Source organism: Mus musculus, chromosome 3, assembly GCF_000001635.26.
Source record: "Mus musculus strain C57BL/6J chromosome 3, GRCm38.p6 C57BL/6J".
Classification (NCBI taxonomy): Eukaryota; Metazoa; Chordata; class Mammalia; order Rodentia; family Muridae; genus Mus; species Mus musculus.
In genome coordinates this window covers 18441862-18462673 of record NC_000069.6, presented here as the reverse complement: position 1 = coordinate 18462673, position 20812 = coordinate 18441862, and the positions used below count along the sequence as shown (strand labels likewise).

The 20812-nt window shown below is 37.7% G+C and overlaps 1 long non-coding RNA gene across 1 annotated transcript in view; it reads left to right on the top strand.

Moving 5' to 3' along the window:
* The first annotated feature begins 1329 nt into the window (after window positions 1-1329).
* The window catches only part of Gm30667 (predicted gene, 30667), a 119684-nt gene continuing 100201 nt past the window's right edge, over window positions 1330-20812 (top strand). The window contains exons 1-2 of the long non-coding RNA NR_166207.1: window positions 1330-1457; window positions 8478-8576. This is a non-coding gene — a long non-coding RNA (predicted gene, 30667). The remainder of the gene's footprint in view (window positions 1458-8477; window positions 8577-20812) is intronic.

The window sequence follows — 20812 nt, the reverse complement described above, 5'->3', positions numbered from 1 at the left end:
TCTATTTTTATGAAGTTGACAAATTCCAATTTGTTTTCTATTTCTTTCTTGGGGAGGTGAATAAAAGACTAATTAAGATAACTATTTAATTAAATGTTCACTCAACAGTATTTAATCCAAATAAATAACTTGAAATGTTCAAAAGAAAGTGAAAATGTGTTATGAAGCTGTGACTTTCTTTGGTGATAATGAAAAGCATATTCATATGACAGCCTTTATTTCTGTGGCTCATAAGATAAGAAGGAAAATTTTTAGTTATAATATAAAAGAAATGCTTTGTAGTCATTCAAAAGCTTTAAACTGTAAGAAGAACGTCTGTACATTAGCTTCTCATAATTCAAGAATATCCTTGTCCAGTCTTGTGAGTCAAATAAGACACCACTGCTTCATAACTTGTTATAAATCACATCTGTAGAGATCATACTCAACAAAATGGGTGATCACATGAAGGCGGTTGTGAAACTTGGCTTTATGAAACACAGCATGTTATAAATTTCAAACAAGCTAACCAAAAATGATAAAATCCAGATGCTTACATTTAAAATTTTGGACAAATGATTAAGTTCACAAATACTCTTTGGACATAGTTTCAAAATAAGAAATAGATGCCAACATTAGGTGGCTGAGCGTGGGTTTTTATTTTTCTTCTTCCTTAAATTGCCAAAGGCTTAACAAAATAGGCAAACGTTTTGTTAATATTCTATATGTTCACATTTATCTTCTTAAATAATATGCATGAGAGAAAGTAACCTTTCTTTGTTCTGAGGAGATGACTACCTTAGGATAATAAATGATACATTCCATGACATCACTTACAATGATATGAATATGCAAGAAAATTAAAATGGATAATTTGTTTTTCAAGTTGTGGTTTGAGAAATAGTATCAAAGTTTCTGATATCTAAAGTTGTACTATCAAGCTTGGAATTATTAAGATCAATTTATGGGGATGTATAAGCTATATAACTCAGTGAATAACCTGCTTTTAAAAATTACCACTTATGTTATATCCCACCCTATTTCAAGTTGATATTACTAACTAATGTAAGGTATCCATACAGTATCTATACTTTGCCCTAAAAAGAATTAGCTGTATTTCTGTAATAGCTCCCTAAAATCCAAAACTTAAAAGGTTTTTTTTTTTTTTTTCAGAAAATGACACCAAAGAAAACTGACCTAGGCTTTGATGGAAGGAAAAAACAGAGGATATATATATATATATATATATATATATATATATATATATATATATCAGCCTAGATACGTCAGCAGAATTCAGAGCATTGGTTGTTGCCAACCAAAAACACAGACCAGTTCTTCCTGGCTTTCAGACTCTATTCCATCAAAGAATGTCAGCCAGGTCTCAGGATTCCGTGTAAGCCATGACTATGTAAATAAGTAGCTCTTTCCCCAGGATCTAGAACAAGGACATGATGAAATATCTGCTGTTGCCGCAGGTGGTTATTAACATATGTTAGTATTCTCTTAACTAGGCACTTTCGTCTATTTAAAGGTCTTGTGTCACTTTGAAAAGTATGTTTTACATAGAAGCTCTGAAATGATTGTAGATTATAATGGTCATTCATAATGTCTCAGAGTAAGCCTAACACAGTTGGAAATTGTGTGAAACTTGCCTCTGATTCTAGTAGTTACTGCAGCTGGTACAACTCTATCTGTGGAAGTCCAATAATTTTCAATGAAATACCAAGAGTTGATATGAACATAACATGACATTGTGTTGTAGTGGCCAGCTTTCTTTTTAGATAGCTAAAGAGTTGGCACACTCCATATAAATTCTTCCCTTGACCTACAACTATAACATTATGCAGAGAAAACAGCCAATGATAGTAAAGAGCCAACACAGATGCTGGGATTTTTTATAAAACTATATTGCTTAGGTTACATAATATAGATCCCTAGCTTCAAGACTTGTGACAAAGACAAACAATCATTTCTCTGGTGTTTATTTTGCTGTTATACTTGATCCAGAGTTTTAAAAGTTACTACATAACTCTTATATATAATAACTCAACCATACTACAGCAAAAGAAACAGGCCAGGTTAACCTTTTCCAATAACAGAATAGGTTTGTTGACATCCTCTTGAATGGCTAAATTTTTACCATAAAGTAAATATAAATGTTCTAAAACAATGATCCATGACCAGATCTTTGTCTTTCCTTCGTCAAAGGCAAAGTTCAGAAAACACAAAACAGGCTCTCTCAGCTAAAATCTGGGTTGGCAATATTAGTCTTTGCTATGAGTCAGCAATGGCCCAACATTCTCCAATTAAACAAGAGTATAGACTGTCAATTTCAGAGAAGGCCATTATGGGAGAATGGAAGATTAAGACAAAAGCTAAAGGCTATTAAAGTCATAATTCCATACCAATACACATTGAAAAAATTACAAATTTCCAAAATGATGAAATTTTCCTTGTCTTGACTACTACATATGATGATAGAGTCTTTAGCAGAGCTTTAAATAGTCAATCAGAATTCTACTTATGGTCAAATCCACAAAGACTTGATGCTTAAAGAGGTTCTAAAGGCACTACAAGAAAACCAGCAACTGATCAAAGTAGTCAGAACTAGGATTATGATATGCCCCATGTTTCCACAGAGTATGCATTCATTCTTGAAAAAACAAAAATGCCAAATTAAAATAAAGAGTGTCTTTGATCTTTGGATACATGGCAGTGGATAAATATATACATTTATTGATATTATTATTACTTATAGTAATAAGTATCAATAACCAGAAACAAAAACCTCAACAATTAACTAATTTCTACATACATTCCACAATCAATGCAGGGAACTTCTGAAAACAAATGTGCTGATATTGTCCCAACACTAAGTCATTCTCTAACACCAGCTAGTTGTCCTATAATGGAATTAAATTCTAAAGCTAGTTGCCTACAACTCGTATTAGATTCCATAGCTTATTCCTTTAGACTTGAGTGCTTTTGCTTCAGATGGTGCTGGGTTCTAATGTGTTCTCAGGATTCATGCATGGGGAACTTCGTCCTCATGTGGTAATGTTGGAAGGAAGAGCTTAGACAGAAATGATTAGACTTTGAGGAGTAGCCTTTATGAATTGATTCTTGCCATTACCACAGAAAAGGAAAATGTTGGGCACCCTTTGTAATTCACCTTTGCTCTTTCTGCCCTGATCTCTGACAAATGGCCCTTGGCAGATGTGGGCTCCTTTACACGGAGCTTCCAAAATTCTAAACCTATGGGAAATAAATGTGTGTTCTTGATAAATTAACCAGTCTGAGGAACTCCATTATAGCAGCACAAAACAGAAAACGACAGGCCAGTCACTAGTTGCAGATTGTGGCCAAAGACTTGGCAGTGATATAAAAGTCAGAATTCTCACAATCTCTCTCTTGATCCTAATAAGGCACTGGGATGGCTCACAAAGTCAGGGAATCACTTTACTTGTATTCATCATTTTATTATAAATAATTTAACAAAGTATATGTGAATGGCCAGATGGGAGAGATACATAGGTCAGTGCATGAGAGAAAGTGCGGAGCACTTCTGCTCTTCTCTGGACATTCTCCACACTGAGCAACCTGGAATCTCCCCAAGTTCTTTTCATCTAATATAGAATTGATCTTTTCACACTTGTCTCTATGTTCCTGTCACACAGTACATTCCAAGGGATAACTGTTCTCTTTCAAGAGCTGTGGTGAAAGACGGAGTTCAAAGAAAAGTTGCTAAGTTATTGATAAGCAAACTACAGTCTATAACCACATAGGCATAACCACAGAAGTTAGGTATAAAATAAGGAATTAGGGAGATGAAAGGATCTCCTTCAGAAGAAGAAATAGAATAGATAGTTATGAATGGATGAAGTATATGTGTGGGGGTGGTAGGGGTGCTGGAATGGGAGGGCCAAACAGGGAGATAAATGGAAGAGGGAAAACACAGAGGGACAACTATATATATGAAGTTGATCTAAGTAAAATTACCAAATACCAATGGAGACAGAGCCCTAACTGGACATATCTTATCACTAAATGAGGATTCTAGTACAAGGAATAGGCTATATTTAATCAAGTTGGCCAAAGAGGAAGCACCAAACAACCCTGGCTATTGGCAAGGCTATTAGTTGTTCCCTACAAATTGACAGTGAGACTTCTATTACTGAAGACAATACTTACACAAGGAGATCTCTTTTGATCAAGGAGAAGTCAAACTGCTGTCCACCAGAGCCTTCATCCTTACCGCCTAACATTCATAGTACTGGAAGTTATTTGTCATGATACCAAAGAAAAAAGATAAACACCAACCCAGCTACAAACCCTTAGATCTATAATGGTATCATACCTGTAATTATGCTGGTGAAATAGTGGCACAAAACTTGTAGGTGTAACATAAAAAGATCTGAATTGATTTAAGGCCCACTCTACGAGATGCAAGCCATACCTAACACTGCTTGGATGGCAAAGATCCTGTGACTAGGTAAGGCAGGGACTGAGGGGAAAACCAACCAACCACTACTGTTCTGTTAAAGGAACACAGCTCAATTGACTCCTAAAAAGTGCCTTGCTCAGTCATCAGAGAAACATCCTACTGCAGGAGATGGGAACAAATACAAAGACCCACAGCCAGACATTATGCAGAGAATGAGAGACCTTGGAACACTCAGTCCTAAATGAGATGCTGCCATGAAAATTCTCCCCCATGGCTCATGTAACTATGAGGAAGAGAAGTCAGAAAGTGTTAGAGCCAGAGGGAATGGAGGACACCAAAGAAACAGGGCTTTTAAACACAGCAGGACTGCACATATATGAATTCACAGACTTGGCAGCATGTCCTGGGCCTGAATAGGTCCTAGAGCTGAAAGGAGAAGTGGACTCACCTCTAACTCAGAAGTAGCTTAAAATGATAACTCCTTTCAAACAAAAAGTTAATTTTCTCCAAGGGAGTGTCACTAGGAGAAACAAACCACTCTTAAGGGTAGGCCCATCCTCAGCAATAGATAAACAGTACAAATGAACTCAAAAGCATCTTTGCAGATTCTTTGTCTCATAATGTTGAGTTGGGGAATTTTGTGTTTTGTTTGTTTGTGTGTGTGTGTGTGTGTGTGTGTGTGTGTGTGTGTGTGTTTGCTTAATTTCCAGGTCATTTTTGTATAAATAATGGCTGTTAATTTTGTGTTTTTATGAGATTCCCGCATATGTGAACATGTGTGTCTACGCATCTGTATGTTCTCATGCTTTTTCTTTGGCTCTTTTTTTTTTTCTATTTGTTTTAGCCTATTCTGATTTGTTTGATTTTTCTATATTATATTATATTATATTATATTATTTTATTTCTAAGATGCACTTTTGTCTTCTAATGAGGGACAAATTGGAGTTATGATTTTCATTTACAACTCTTCCTTTCAAAATAATTTGTCTTTACTTTCTGGGAAAATCTCCTGTATTGCTAGTTTCAACTGCTTTTGGTTAATCTAAATATCCCCCATCTTAAAAATATTGGCAAAGTAAGTATACTCAGTACAGTTTGTAGTTCTTCATTCCTTTGTCTTCCTGTGCTGCCTGAATACTCTAGTAACCCAAATATATGAAATACATAAAGAGACAGGAAATAGTTTATAGGTGCTTCTGCAGCCGCTCCTCAAATTAAAATAATCAAGTCCATCGTGTTGTAAACTCATGTGCACACAGCTGTGAATAGTAATCTCACTTAAAAGAAGAAATCACTACAACAGCATTTCAAGTTCTAGATGAAAATAACTTACAAGAATTTTCCTAATTAGAGTTGATTATTTTTAAACAGAGAAATGAAAAGGCAAATCCCTACAAAGGGGATAGAACCTTGCCAATAAGTTGAAGAAAAAAACAAAACAAAATAACAACAACAACAACAAAAACCAAACCAAACCAAACCAAAATATCCTGAAAACATGTCCAAATCAAATAGAAAAAGTTGAGGGACATCTACAAAACACATCTCCCTTCTTCCAGACTACCACAGAATGGAGTATAATAGAGGCAGAGGTGAGACAGTGAGCTGAGTTGCTGTGGAAAAGGAATTTAGTGGGTTGGCCATGCTTTGAAAAGGCCTCCATTTTGGGTGTGTGCCAGGTTTCCAGGAACCCCCAGTACACACAATTACAGCATTTGCATGTGTAAATTGGGTAATGGCGTGTCTAACTATCAGATTTGTATGTGAAAATGCTATCAGCATATGCACTATTGGTTGTGTGCCCACTAAAAGAGAACTTTTAATGGGGTTGCATTAGTTGGGGAGGAAATTGTCTAAGAAGTTGAGACCATGTTCTACATCCTTGGATCCAGCTCTGGTGCCCCTAGGGATAATTGGCACCCCTGATAATTACTTTGTTGTTGTATATTCTCTCAAATTTTATCTATGGGAGGAAATTCATCAGAGGATAATTTGACCAATTCTAATTAGCACAGAGCAGAATTACACCCAAATTCCTTTTGGCAGTGCCTATCTGAGCCAGATGAACAGAATGCTGCACAACTAGTCCATTCATTTTGGCCATCTTAACAGTCAACGTGGGCCCTGATGAACTGACTCAGTCCCTTTTCCTTATGAGGACAGAACTCCTTAAACACCCTTAAGCTATCTTTTCTAAAAGTTTACTAGTTTCTTAATTGTTTCTTACAGAGAAGAGATAAAGTCATTGTTTCTCCACCCTACAAAAAATGAAAAATTGTGATCACCCTTTCATCCCACTTCAGTTTTTCCTTGTTTCTAGAACTTTCCGTGGTTATTTCTTTGTACTCGGCAATGGAAAGATCCATAATCTGTTGGTGCGTGATGCATAACAACCATATATCGCAAATTAACAATCAGTTTATGTAATAAAAATGAAAATAGACACAACAACTGAAATGTGTTTTTAAAATATGGGTTGTTTTGTAAGTGCTTTGCTCTAGGTGATTTGTTTTTCTGATAATTCTTAGTTCTGCTGGTTTCCTACTTAAACAACAAAAGAAAAAAGAAATTCTCTAGTATAAAACTACTGTTCTAGAGGGGCTCTTTATAATTCTTCTTTTTGCTGTTTACTAAATAGTGCAAAATGGCCATCCCAGCCATGGATTTAATCTCTTCAAATAAAATTTTAAAACTGCTAAAACCCAATGAGTTGTATAATGTTTGGTTTTCATTTTACCATCCTGTCCTCCCAACAGTCTTTCTCGAAGTTTGTTCTGAAGACCATTGGAATTGCCCCAAGAATGAAGACCCATTTCCCATTTCAAAACCACTAAGTTTGACTTTGGTTGAAGGAGACCTAAACATTTATAATTTATCAGGTTTCTTTGGTGACTGTTCATCTTTAACTTGCAAGGTGTATGTGTAGTCCACACTTTTAAATTAGTTTAGTCATTTGTCCTTTTGTATACTCATGAGGATGTGCAGTATTGAGATTGAGCCTAACTAATAAGAGCAGGTATCAAGATACTGCATCATGGTTATAATGATGAAGCCTCCGGAAGAAAATATGACATGCATATTCAAAATTAATGTTATAACATAAAATATGCTTTGGTTCAGGTTGATCACTACCTTTTTTCACTTTTTTCACATGCAAAAAAGGGGGGTATTTAGAGGAATGAAAGGCTCTTTGTATTATGGGGAGGATGTTCAGAAGAGCTGTGTAATCCTCTGTTAATCAGATAAAGGAGAGCTTGGCATTGAATGATTCTGCTGAGATGCGGCAAAGTCGACCATTGTGACAGTTTTCCCTCTGTACAATAGCTATGATTTCAACTTATTTGTCTGAATGTCTTTAATAAGTCTAATGTGTTACATGCCTTGCTTCTGCAAGGTAGTGATGAACCTGCCTGTTTCACCTACAGGTATTTGTGAGAAATGGCAAGCTACACTGAGACCCAGGATCATCTCTCCTTAAGCTTTGGCCTGTAATGGGTACCTCCCAGGGGCCCCAGCCCCTATCATGCATGCTGTAGGTGATAAGAATAGACTGATTTATGATTACTCAATATCGGAAAGGTGTACCATTCCATTTCACAAATAGTGTTCTGCTAGATTAGAAAAATCATAAACACATTGGAGAATCTTCAGTCCAGGAACTATAAACTACTAGTGTTTTTTTTTTCAACATTTTAATTTAGCTATCTGTTCTGGATTACATAAATATAAACGAGCCTGTAATTTTTTTATAAGATAAATCAATCTCTCTACATATGAATCACTAGATTGAGCATTAGGGCATATATAAAATTGGATCTTTAAAAGATACGAAAACATTTCTCAATGAGAAAGAAGCTGCTCACAGTGACCTTCATGTTGAGCAGCGGGGGGTCAACACAGCCAGTAAATCATTTTTATTCACAGATGAGATCAACATATTCATATTTGTTTGCCAAATGTGTATTTTAATTTAAGCTTCCTCTGATTGATGTGTGTAATTTATGCTGCCTAGAACTAAGGCGTCATATTTTTCTTTTTTCCTAACTAACAGGGGGAGACTTTCTTGGAAACGGATAAAGGAAAGAGTCCAGTAATTTGTAGCAATGTGACTACAGCCACACATGCTCTAGAATTAATGTTCTTCATTAGGGTGAGTAGGATCAGCTGTATGTATACATCATGTTTTTAATTAACTCAGTCCCCACAACAGGATTCATGATTTAAACTACATTTTTTTCTTAAATCACAAAATTAAAAAAAAAATGGGTGGCACTTTTTTCACATGCAAAAAAGGGGGGTATTTAGAGGAATGAAAGGCTCTTTGTATTATGGGGAGGGTGTTCAGAAGAGCTGTGTAATCCTCTGTTAATCAGATAAAGGAGAGCTTGGCATTGAATGATTCTGCTGAGATGCGGCAAAGTCGACCATTGTGACAGTTTTCCCTCTGTACAATAGCTATGATTTCAACTTATTTGTCTGAATGTCTTTAATAAGTCTAATGTGTTACATGCCTTGCTTCTGCAGAACTGACCTGCTGCTGGTTTCATAAGGTACTACCAGCTTTAGGGAACTGCAGCCAGACAATGTGAATGCTCAAGTGAGGGGTGAGGGGAGGAACTTTTTATAGACATTTCATTCTCTGAGATCATATTAACATAAATCTGACAGTTAATCTCCATATTGCAAAAAGGCTGCCCAGACTCACTTAATTAAACTGAGAACAAACCTGCTTCTTTATTTGCCAGGTACAGTTTCTATCGTAAAAATACTCACTTTCAATTATGATGCATGACTACAGATTGTGTCAAAACCATGGGGTAGTAGAGGGTGGGCTGGTGCAATTGGGGTATGTACTCATAAATCTGTACAGGCCATTCCTTATACCATACAAAGTCCATTACAGAGGCTTCAAATTTATAAAAGTTACAATTTTGCCTTAGATTGTGATGACTGAGATTAACTTTTATAGAGAGTTGTTTGAAATTTACTTAAATTCTAATCTTTGCTGAATGTTTATTGTTTTTTTAAATTTATTTTTGTTGTTGATTTTTGAGACAGTGTCTCTCTTCATAGCCCTTGTTGTTCTAAAACTCACTATGTTGACCATGCTGGCCTTGGACTCACAGAGATCCTCCTGCCTCTGTCTCCTAACTGCTTAGATTAAAGTGTGTGACACCAGGCCAGGCAGTTAGTTATGTCTGTACTCTGCATTCAAAAAAGACCTCAAAACATGTGTTGAAAATGCCTACCAAGAAAAGTGCAGGACCTCAACATTGGTAAGCAGAATATTTCTTCAATTTCTACTTAGCGCTCTTCCATACCAAGCACAACAAGTCCTTTGTTAACCAAAGTTAATAACTTTTGTGAATTTAGAACACGCACATTCATCCAATAAATACTTGTGAAATACAATCTCTCTTCTTGGCAAAAGTGAATCCTATAAAAATTCCTGCCCCTATGGAGTTCTATTCCAGTGAGAGAAACAGGAGCAGTTTACTCCATAATGTCAAACATTTTAAGTTCTATAAAGTTATCCTATAAAACAACAGTAAACAGCCTGGAATCTATAGGGAGCTGCATGTCTAGAGAAAGCAAGGAAAGACCTCTTTGACAATCTGTCCTTTGATCACTCTGGATTGAAGTGAGGAAGCAAAGACTGAGAATTATGAGAGGTAGAGACCCAGGAAGAGCCAACTCTAGCTTCAAATTTCCTGTCATATAAATGACAGCCAGTTTTCGTAAATGAAGCATCCAGGAATGACTTCTGGCCAGCTGCTTTTAATCTCTTGGTTCTTTCTGGAACCATATGATTCAGGGCTCCACAATCTGCACTCCTTTCAGTAACACTGTCTTCCAGGCTCCTATGGGAATGACTCATTAAGTTTTGATTGCAGCATTCAACTACTTTTCTAGCCAAAGTTCCAAAGTCTTCTACATTCCTCCAAAGCACAACACAGCAGTGGGATTTTTCACAGCAGCAATTCCAGTTCTGGAAACAACTTTTACACTAGCTACGTTTTATTGCTGTGATAAAATTCTATGACCAAAAATGACTCAGAAGAAAGAGGTTAATGTGGCCTACAGTTACAGGTAGGGAGACAGACATGGTGGGGAAGCCTAGAAGTGTGGGAAGCCACATGTGCCGTTGCAGAGTGGCACTGACTACTGCTGGCCACCACGCATAAGATTGGACAAACAACCAATGTGTACATATGCAGTAAAGTTTTTTGCAAAGACACTGCCTGGCCCAGGCATGATAATGAGGTTCTGTAAGGTACTGAGAGTATAACCAATCAGATGTGAGACATGCAAATGAGGTATGATAATGAGGTTCTGTAAGGTACTGAGAGAGAGTAGCCAATCAGATGAGGAACATGCAAATGAGGCTTAGTGCATAACCAATCCGGGTGTGAGACACGCCCCTCCTAGGCCTATAAAAGCAGCACCAGTTCTGGGCTCGAAGTCTTTTCGCCTCTACAATCAAGCTCTCCCAATAAACGTGTGCAGAAGGATCCTGTTGCAGCGTCGTTCTTCCTGGCCAGTCGAGCGCGCGCAAGATAGAAGTAGGGGTACAGAATTCATTTCCAACCACAAATACAAGACAGAGGAAATGAACTGGGAGTGAATTGAGGCTGCAGTCTCATAGCCCTGTCCCAGTGATGTATTTTCTCTATTGAGTTTCTATGACCTAAAAGTTTTCATGACCCCAAGAGTGCCATCAACCAGGCATTTTAACTGCTCAACTTTCTGAGCATATTAGCATCATTTATTTTTAAACCATCACAGACAGTATACTACAAAGCAAAACACTAAGAAAGTCAGGTAATTTTAGGTACTCAATAAGTTTGGAACATTTCATATGATGGGCAACAGTAAGATTGGATGTCATATATGGCTTATTGCAATTCTATAAAGGCATAAAGGTAAAAATTCCCAGTCTTCATTAGATGCTTTGAAATCTTAAGTTGTAATGAGAGCCCCAAGGAAGTTCCTTATGAGTTTTCCATGTATACATATGCTCACTACTGTGGTATGTGTGCTATTCCACACTGAACCATATACATTACAAAGTAGGGAGATTGGCCTCAAGTGAACATCACAGGTGAACTTTTCTGCTCCACTTTCTTGTAAAGGTAAGAGGTCACACTGACTTGGTAGAACTTCAACACTAACAAGCAAATCTGCTAGACTGTAAATCCCAGGTGGATATGACTATGTAGTTTTGACTCACATCAATGGCTATCTAATATCTGTTTGAATGAAGGAAATTAGTACATAGAAGGATATACAAGACTAGCTCATAAAATAACTTTTAAATATCTAACCTCTACTAGCAGCCATATGGTACATGAAATAATTTCCATTTGCCAGCAATAGCTAAAAATCATTGTAAGCCTTTTTGCTCCTACAATGATTATGATGATTGTTAAAAGTTAAAATAGTTCATAATTCAGAGGAGCTAAACAAACTGTGAAGGTGGTCTAGAAGGAGCCAGTGCTTCCCTTCATGCCATGAATACCATATGGATAAGCATGGGTGCTCTGCATGGATAGCTCTTGTATTTTATTTTCTAACATCCTTAAACTAGCCAAAGTCCTCTGCGGCTGAATTGAAGACTTCCTGCTGTGTATTTCTGCTATTTTTTTGAGAGGGTTTCACATTATCAGAAACCCATCATTCAGAAGAACACCAACAGATATTAAATGGCCAGTGATGCGGTATGAGCCATGGATAGGAAGAACAATGCACAGTCTGTTCCCTTGCTCTTTGCTGTCTGGCACAGCATTCTTTATATAAGTCTGACCTCACATTGCTGCCATTGCAGTTTTCTGAGGTTCCCTTACCTTCACAGATGAGAGCTGTCTCTTGAATAACTTGAACCATGGTACATTGAGAAAACAGAAGAGAAAAGCCATGTTATTGAAATTAAGAATAAATTATACATTATCCTTAATATGGTGGCCAAAATATTTATTAGTTTCTCAGTAGTGGATGTGGGTCAAATCAAGAAACTCATGCTTTAGATAAGACACCTATAATAAGTGACCCTAAAAATTCCACTAGGGAACTCCTAAACCTGATAAACAGCTTCAGTGCAGTATCTAGATATAAAATTAGCTCAAACAAATCAGTGGCCTTTCTTTACACAAAGGATAAACAGGCTGAGAAAGAAATTAGGGAAACAACACCCTTCACAACAGTCAGAGATAATACAAAATACCTTAGTGTGACTCTAACTAAGGAAGTGAAAGATCTGTATGATAAGAACTTCAAATCTCTGAAGAAAGACATCAAAGAATATCTCAGAAGATGGAAAGCTCTCCCATGCTCATGGATTGGCAGGATTAATATAGTCAAAATGGCTATCTTGCCAAAAGCAATCTACAGATTCAATGCAATCCCCATCAAAATTCCAACACAATTCTACACTGAATTAGAAAGGGCAATTTGCAAATTCATCTGGAATAACAAAAAACCTAAGAGAGCAAAAACTCTTCTCAACAATAAAAGAGCCTCTGGTGGAATCACCATGCCTGGCCTCAAGCTGTACTACAGAGCAATTGTGATTAAAACTGCATGGTACTGGTAAAGCGACAGATAGGTAGATCAATGAAATAGAATTGAAGACCTAGAAATGAACCCACACACCTATGGTTACTTGATCTTTGACAAAGGAGCTAAAACCATCCAATGGAAAGAAGACAGCATCTTCAACAAATGGTGCTGGGTCAATTGGCAGTTAGCATGTAGAAAAAAGTGAATTGATTCATTCTTATCTCCTTGTACAAAGCTCAAGTCTAAGTGGATCAAGGAACCCCACTAAAAACCAGAGACAGTGAAACTTATAGAGGAGAAAGTGGCGAAGAGCCTTGAAGATATGGGCACAAGGGAAAAAATGCTATATCTTCCAAAATCATTCAAGCATTGTTTGATAAAAACCGAAGGTTTAAAAATGTTTTCTCTAATTTTATAGATAAAATATATTCACTTATGTGGAGAGCCGTGCTGTGAGCAATCGCCATTATAAGATGGTGCTGGCTTCCACTGTGCCTAACTAGTAAACAAGCCTTATGCACAAGTGCAAGAGTAAATTCACGCCCAGTCACTGCCCATCTCTGGGCATAGTAATGGGGTGATGGGCGAGCAACTAATCAGGTGCTGTCACTCCACATCAGGTGCTAAAACGTCATGCTGCGGGCTATATAAGCAGCACCATTTTCCGGGTTCGGGGTCTTCCTTATGTTAAAGCAATAAAAGCTTTGCAGTAGAAGGATCCAGTTGTCCGAGTGAATTCTTGCCGGCGAGATACTAGCTCGGGCAAGACACTTACTATGTGTGACATGTCCAAGGATGTGCATGTCAAGGATATAAATAATCATAGCTCTTATATGAATCTTCTACAGGTCTACATTGACATGTAATTATGTTCAGAAACTTTGTAGGAGCTTACAGCCTCCATTTAATGATGTCTGTCCATGAATTAGTGAGGAATCTTGAAGGCCTAAATCAACATGGGCTAAATAAAGCTAAGAGGCAACATTTCTTAGAATTACCAAGTAGCTTAAAGTAATTGTATCTGTTATGTACTCAAACTCCTCAAGGTAGACTTTAGTCACACTCTTTTTTAGTACTCCTGGTCATTATAGGGGAGCAGGGCAGGTAAGGGAGATATAGGAAACTTTCGGGATAGCATTTGAAATGTAAATAAAGAAAATATCTAATAAAAATTCTTTTTTATAATGTTAGTGTTTTCATAGACTATCTGTGTAAAGATATAGGGGGCTGCTAACAGGTTGTTTATTAGAAGGAGAAGCGGTTCTGTTTGTTATCTGCCACTCCGTTTTCCTTTTGATCTGAATGTGGTATGTATTTAGTTCAATTCATGGAAATAATAAAATTCATTCCTAGTTAAAAAAGTTAGCCACAATCCCTTCCAGTCGGTGCCAGAACCGGGTCATTGGGCACTGAGTCGGTGGGCACCCCCAAGGTCCCCAGAGGACTCTCCATGGGATCTTAGGACCTCTGGTGAGTGGAACACAACTTCTGTTGCAATCCAATCGATCGGGACTTGAGACAGCACTAATTAGGGAAGCAGAAAACCTGGCCTGACCAGGGTCACAAGTCCCTTCCGATCAGCGCCACCACCGGGTCACCTTGGGCGCAGAGTCATCGGACACCCCCAAGGTCCCTAGAGGTGTCTCCAAGCGATCTTAGGACCTCTGGTGAGTGGAACACAACTTCTGCTAGGAGGCAGGTTTGAATGCCAGATATCTGGGCACCTTCCCTGAAAGAAGAGAGCTTGCCTGCAGAGAGTGCTTTGACTACTGAAACTCAGGAGAGAGCTAGTCTCCCAGGTCTGCTGATAGAGGCTAATATAATCACCAGAGGAACAAGCTCTAACCAGAGACAACTATAACAACTAACTCCAGAGATTACCAGATGGTGAAAGGCAAACATAAGAATCTTACTAACAGAAACCGCTCACCATCATCAGAAGCCAGCACTCCCACCTCACCCAGTCCTGGGCACCCCAACACACCCGAAAAGCTAGACCCAGATTTAAAAGCATATCTCATAATGATGGAAGAGGACATCAAGAAGGATTTTAATAACTCACTTAAAGAAATAAAGCAGAACACTGCTAAAGAGTTACAAGTCCTTAAAGAAAAACACGAAAACACAACCAAACAGGTAGAAATCCTTAAAGAAAAACAGGAAAACACATCCAAACAGGTGATGGAAATGAACAAAACCATACTAGACCTAAAAAGGGAAGTAAACACAATAAAGAAAGCCCAAAGTGAGGCAACGATGGAGATAGAAATCCTAGGAAAGAAATCTGGAACCATAGATGCGAGCATCAGCTACAGAATACAAGAGATGGAAGAGAGAATCTCAGGTACAGAAGATTCCATAGAGAACATCGGCACAAAAATGAAAGAAAATGCAAAATGCAAAAAAGATCCTAACTCAAAACATCCAGGAAATCCAGGAAACAATGAAAAGACCGAACCTACGGATAATAGGAGTAGATGAGAATGAAGATTTTCAACTTAAAGGGACAGCAAACATCTTCAACAAAATAATAGAAGAAAACATCCCAAACCTAAAAAAAGAGATGCCCATGAACATACAAGAAGCCTACAGAACTGCAAATAGACTGGACCAGAAAGAAATTCCTCCCGACCCGTAAAAATCAGAACAACACATGCACTAAATAAAGATAGAATATTAAAAGCAGTAAGGGAAAAAGTTCAAGTAACATATAAAGGCAGGCCTATCAGAATTACACCATACTTTTCACCAGAGATTATGAAAGCCAGAAGATCCTGGACAGATGTTATACAGACACTAAGAGAACACAAATGCCAGCCCAGGCTACTATACCTGGCCAAACTCTCAATTACCATAGATGGAGAAACCAAAGTATTCCACGACAAAACCAAATTCACACATTATCTTTCCACAAATCCAGCCCTTCAAAGGATAATAACAGAAAAAAAACCAATACAAGGATGGAAATCACGCCGTAGAAAAAGCAAAAGTAATCCTTCAACAAATCAAAAAGAAGGCAGCCACAAGAACAGAATGCCAACTCTAACAACAAAAATAATAGGAAGCAACAATTACTTTTCCTTAATATCTCTTAATATCAGTGAACTCAATACCCCAATAAAAAGACATAGACTAACAGACTGGCTACACAAACAGGACCCAACATTCTGCTGCTTACAGGAAACCCATCTCAGGGAAAAAGACAGACACTATCTCAGAGTGAAAGGCTGGAAAACAATTTTCCAAGCAAATGGCCTGAAGGAACAAGCTGGAGTAGCCATTCTAATGAATAAAATCGACTTCCAACCCAAAGTTATCAAAAAAGACAAGGAGGGACACTTCATATTCATCAAAGGTAAAATCCTCCAAGATGAACTCTCAATTCTGAATATCTATGCTTCAAATGCAAGGGCAGCCACATTCATTAAAGAAACTTTAGTAAAGCTCAAAGCACACATTGCACCTCACACAATAATAGTGGGAGACTTCAACACAGCACTTTCATCAATGGACATATTGTGTAAACAGAAACTAAACAGGGACACAGTGAAACTAACAGAAGTTATGAAACAAATGGATTTAACAGATATCTACAGAACATTTTATCCTAAAACAAATGGGTATACCTTCTTCTCAGCACCACGTGGTACCTTCTCCAAAATTGACCATATAATTGATCACAAAACAGGCCTCAACAGATACAAAAATATTGAAATTGTTCCATGCATCCTATCAGATCACCATGGACTAAGGCTGATCTTCAATAACAACGTAAATAATAGAAAGCCAACATTCACATGGAAAATGAACAACAGTCTTCTCAATGATACCTTGGTCAAGGAAGGAATAAAGAATGAAATTAAAGACTTTTAGAGTTTAATGAAAATGAACACACAACATACCCAAACTTATAGGATACAGTGAAAGCATTTCTAAGAGGGAAACTCATAGCTCTGAGTGCCTCCAAAAAGAAACTAGAGAGAGCACACACTAGCAGCTTGACAACACACCTAAAAGCTCCAGAACAAAAGGAAGCAAATTCACCCAAGAGGAGGAGACTGCAGGAAATAATCAAACTCAGGGGTGAAATCAACCAAGGGGAAACAAGAAGAACTATTGAAAGAATCAACCAAACGAGGAGCTGGTACTTTGAGAAAATCAACAAGGTAGATAAACCCTTAGCCAAACTCACTAGAGGGCACAGGCACAGCATCCCAATTAACAAAATCAGAAATGAAAAGGGAGACATAACAACAGATCCTGAAGAAATCCAAAACACCATCAGATCCTTCTACAAAAGGCTATATTCAACAAAACTGGAAAACCTGGATGAAATGGACAAATTTCTAGACAGATACCAGGTATCAAAGTTAAATCACGGTCAAGTTAATGATTTAAACAGTCCCATATCCCCTAAAGTAATAGAAGCAGTCATTAATAGTCTCCCAACCAAAAATAAGCCCAGGACCAGATGGGTTTAGTGCAGAGTTCTATCAGACCTTCAAAGAAGATCTAATTCCAGTTCTTCACAAACTATTCCAGAAAATAGAAGCAGAAGGTACTCTACCCAATTCATTCTATGAAGCCACAATTACTCTGATACCTAAACCAGAGAAAAATCCAACAAAGATATAGAACTTCAAACCAATTTCCCTTGTGAATATCAATGCAAAAATACTCAGTAAAATACTTGCTGACCGAATCCAAGAACACATTAAAACTGTCATCCATCCTGACCAAGTAGGTTTTATTCCAGGGATGCAGGGATGGTTTAATATAGAAATCCATCAATGTAATCCATTATGTAAACAAACCCAAAGTCAAAAACCACATGATCATCTCCTTAGACTTGGAGAATGCATTTGACAATATCCAACACCCATTCATCATAAAAGTCTTGGAAAGATCAGGAATTCAAGGCCCATACCTAAACATGATAAAAGCAATCTACAGCAAACCAGTAGCCAACATCAAAGTAAATGGTGAGAAGCTGGAAGCAATCCCACTAAAATCAGGGACTAGACAAGGCTGCCCACTTTCTCCCTACCCATTCAACATTGTACTTGAAGTCCTAGACAGAGCAAATTGACAACAAAAGGAGATCAAGGGGATACAAATTGGAAAGGAATAAGTCAAAGTCAAAAATAATATAAAATACCTTGGCATGACTCTAACTAAGGGAGTGAAAGATCTGTATGAGAAGAACATCAAGTCTCTGAAGAAAGAAATTAAGAAAATCTTAGAAGATGGAAGGATCTCCCATGCTCATGGATTGGCAGGGCCAATATAGTAAAAATGGCTCTCTTGCCAAAAGCAATCTACAGATTCAATGTAATCCCCTTCAAAATTCCAACTAAATTCTTCAACGAATTAGAAAGAGCAATCTGCAAATTCATCTGGAATAACAAAAAACCTAGGATAGTAAAAACTCTTCTCAAGGATAAAAGAACTTCTGGCGGAATCACCATGCCTGACCTAAAGCTGTACTACAGAGCAATTGTGATAAAAACTGCATGGTACTGGTATAGCAACAGTCAACTAGACCAATTGAATAGAATTGAAGGCCCAGAAATGAACCCACACACCTATGATCACTTGATCTTTGACAAGAGAGCTAAAACCATCCAGTGGAAAAAAGACAGCATTTTCAACAAATGGTGCTGGCACAACTGGTGGTTATCATGTAGAAGAATGTGAATTTATCCATTCCTATCTCCTTGTACTAAGGTAAAATCTAAGTGGATTAAGAAACTCCATATAAAAGCAGAGACATTGAAAGGAGAAAGTGGGGAAAAGCCTTGAAGATATGGGCACAGGGGAAAAATTCCTGTATAGAACAGCAATGGCTTGTGCTGTAAGATCAAGAATTGACAAATGGGACCTCATAAAACTGCAAAGTTTCTGTAAGGCAAAAGACACTGTCAATAAGACAAAAAGATCACCAACAGATTGGGAAAGGATCTTTACTTATCCTAAATCAGATACGTTACTAATATCCAATATATATAAAGAACTCAAGGAGGTGGACTACAGAAAATCAAATAACTCCATTAAAAATGGGGCTCAAAGCTAAACAAAGGATTATCATCTGAGGAATACTGAATGGCTGAGAAGCAACTGAAAAAATGTTCAGTGTCTTCAATCATCAGGGAAATGTAAATCAAAGCAACCCTGAGATTCCATCTCACACCAGTCATAATGGCTAAGATAAAAAATTCAGGTGACGCAAATGCTGGCGAGGATGTGGAGAAAGAGGAACACTCCTCCATTGTTGGTGGGATTGCAAGCTTGTACAACCACTCTGGAAATCAGTCTGGTGCTTCCTCAGGAAATTGGACATAGTACTACCAGAGAATCCAGCAATACCTTTCCTGGGCATATATCCAGAAGTTGTTCCAACTGGTAAGAAAGACACATGCTCCACTATGTTCATAGAAGCCTTATTTATAATAGCCAGAAGCTGGAAAGAACCCAGATGTCCCTCAACAGAAGAATGGATACAGAAAATGTGGTACATTTACACAATGGAGTACTACTCAGCTATTAAAAAGAATGAATTTATGAAATTCCTAGGCAAATGGTTGGACCTGGAGGGCATCATCCTGAGTGGTCACAAAAGAACTCAAATGATATGTACTCACTGATAAGTGGATATTAGCCCAGAAACTTAGAATACCGAAGATATAAGATACAATTTGTGAAACACATGAAACTCAAGAAGAATGAAGACCAAAGTGTAGACACTTTGCCCCTTCTTAGAATTGGGAACAAAACACCCATGGAAGGAATTACAGAGACAAAGTTTGGAGCTGAGACAAAAGAATGGACCATCTAGAGACTACCACATCTGGGGATCCATCACATAATCAGCCTCCAAATGCTGACACCATTGCATACAGAAGCATGATTTTCCTGAAAGGACCCTGATATAGCTGTCTCTTGTGAGACTATGCCGGGGCCTAGCAAACACAGAAGTGGATGCTCACAGTCAGCTATTGGATGGAACACAGGGCCCCCAATGGAGGAGTTAGAGAAAGTATCCAAGGAGCTAAAAGATCTGCAACCCTATAGGTGGATCAATATTATGAACTAACCAGTAACCCCCGGAGCTCGTGTCTCTAGCTGCATATGTATCAGAAGATGGCATTGCTGGCCATCAGTGGAAATAGAGGCCTATTGGTCATGCAAACTTTATATGCCTCAGTATAGGAGAAAGCCAGGGTCAAGAAGTGGGAGTGGGTGGGTAGGAGAGTGGGGGGGGTATGTGGGAATTTTTGGGATAGCATTGGAAATGTAAATGAGGAAAATACCTAATAAAAAATTTAATAATAGCCACTTCACCAATGCTTTAATATTTAATACTCATGGGCTCATAGCCTCATACACTCTACCTTTTTTCTCTTTCATCAGTAGTATTTAGAAATCTTAAAGAAAGGGGAACAAAGAACTGAATTTCCCAACTCTAACTCTGCATTCTAAAATGCAAAAAGCAGAAAGCATCCTGGGTATGGAGTTGGGTCTCAGGTTAGTCTTATTCCAATGTGACTTTCATTTCTTCAAGTTCTTTTATCTCTTTCTACCACAGAAGTTGATGTTTCATTGAGTTTTTATAGCTGTTAATAGTGTGAAAATAATGTCTATAATAAAGTTCTATGACAGTCATTGTAACCACTCCAGTCCTAATTATACTGTGGTATTTATTTATAACCACTTCAGATTTCTGGTCTGTCCTTATGGTCTGAGATGTTTTATTATTGTCCATTTCTCTTTGTAATATGCAAGTATGTTCTCTCCTCTAGTGGGATCAAAATATGCAGCATACTGCAAGCC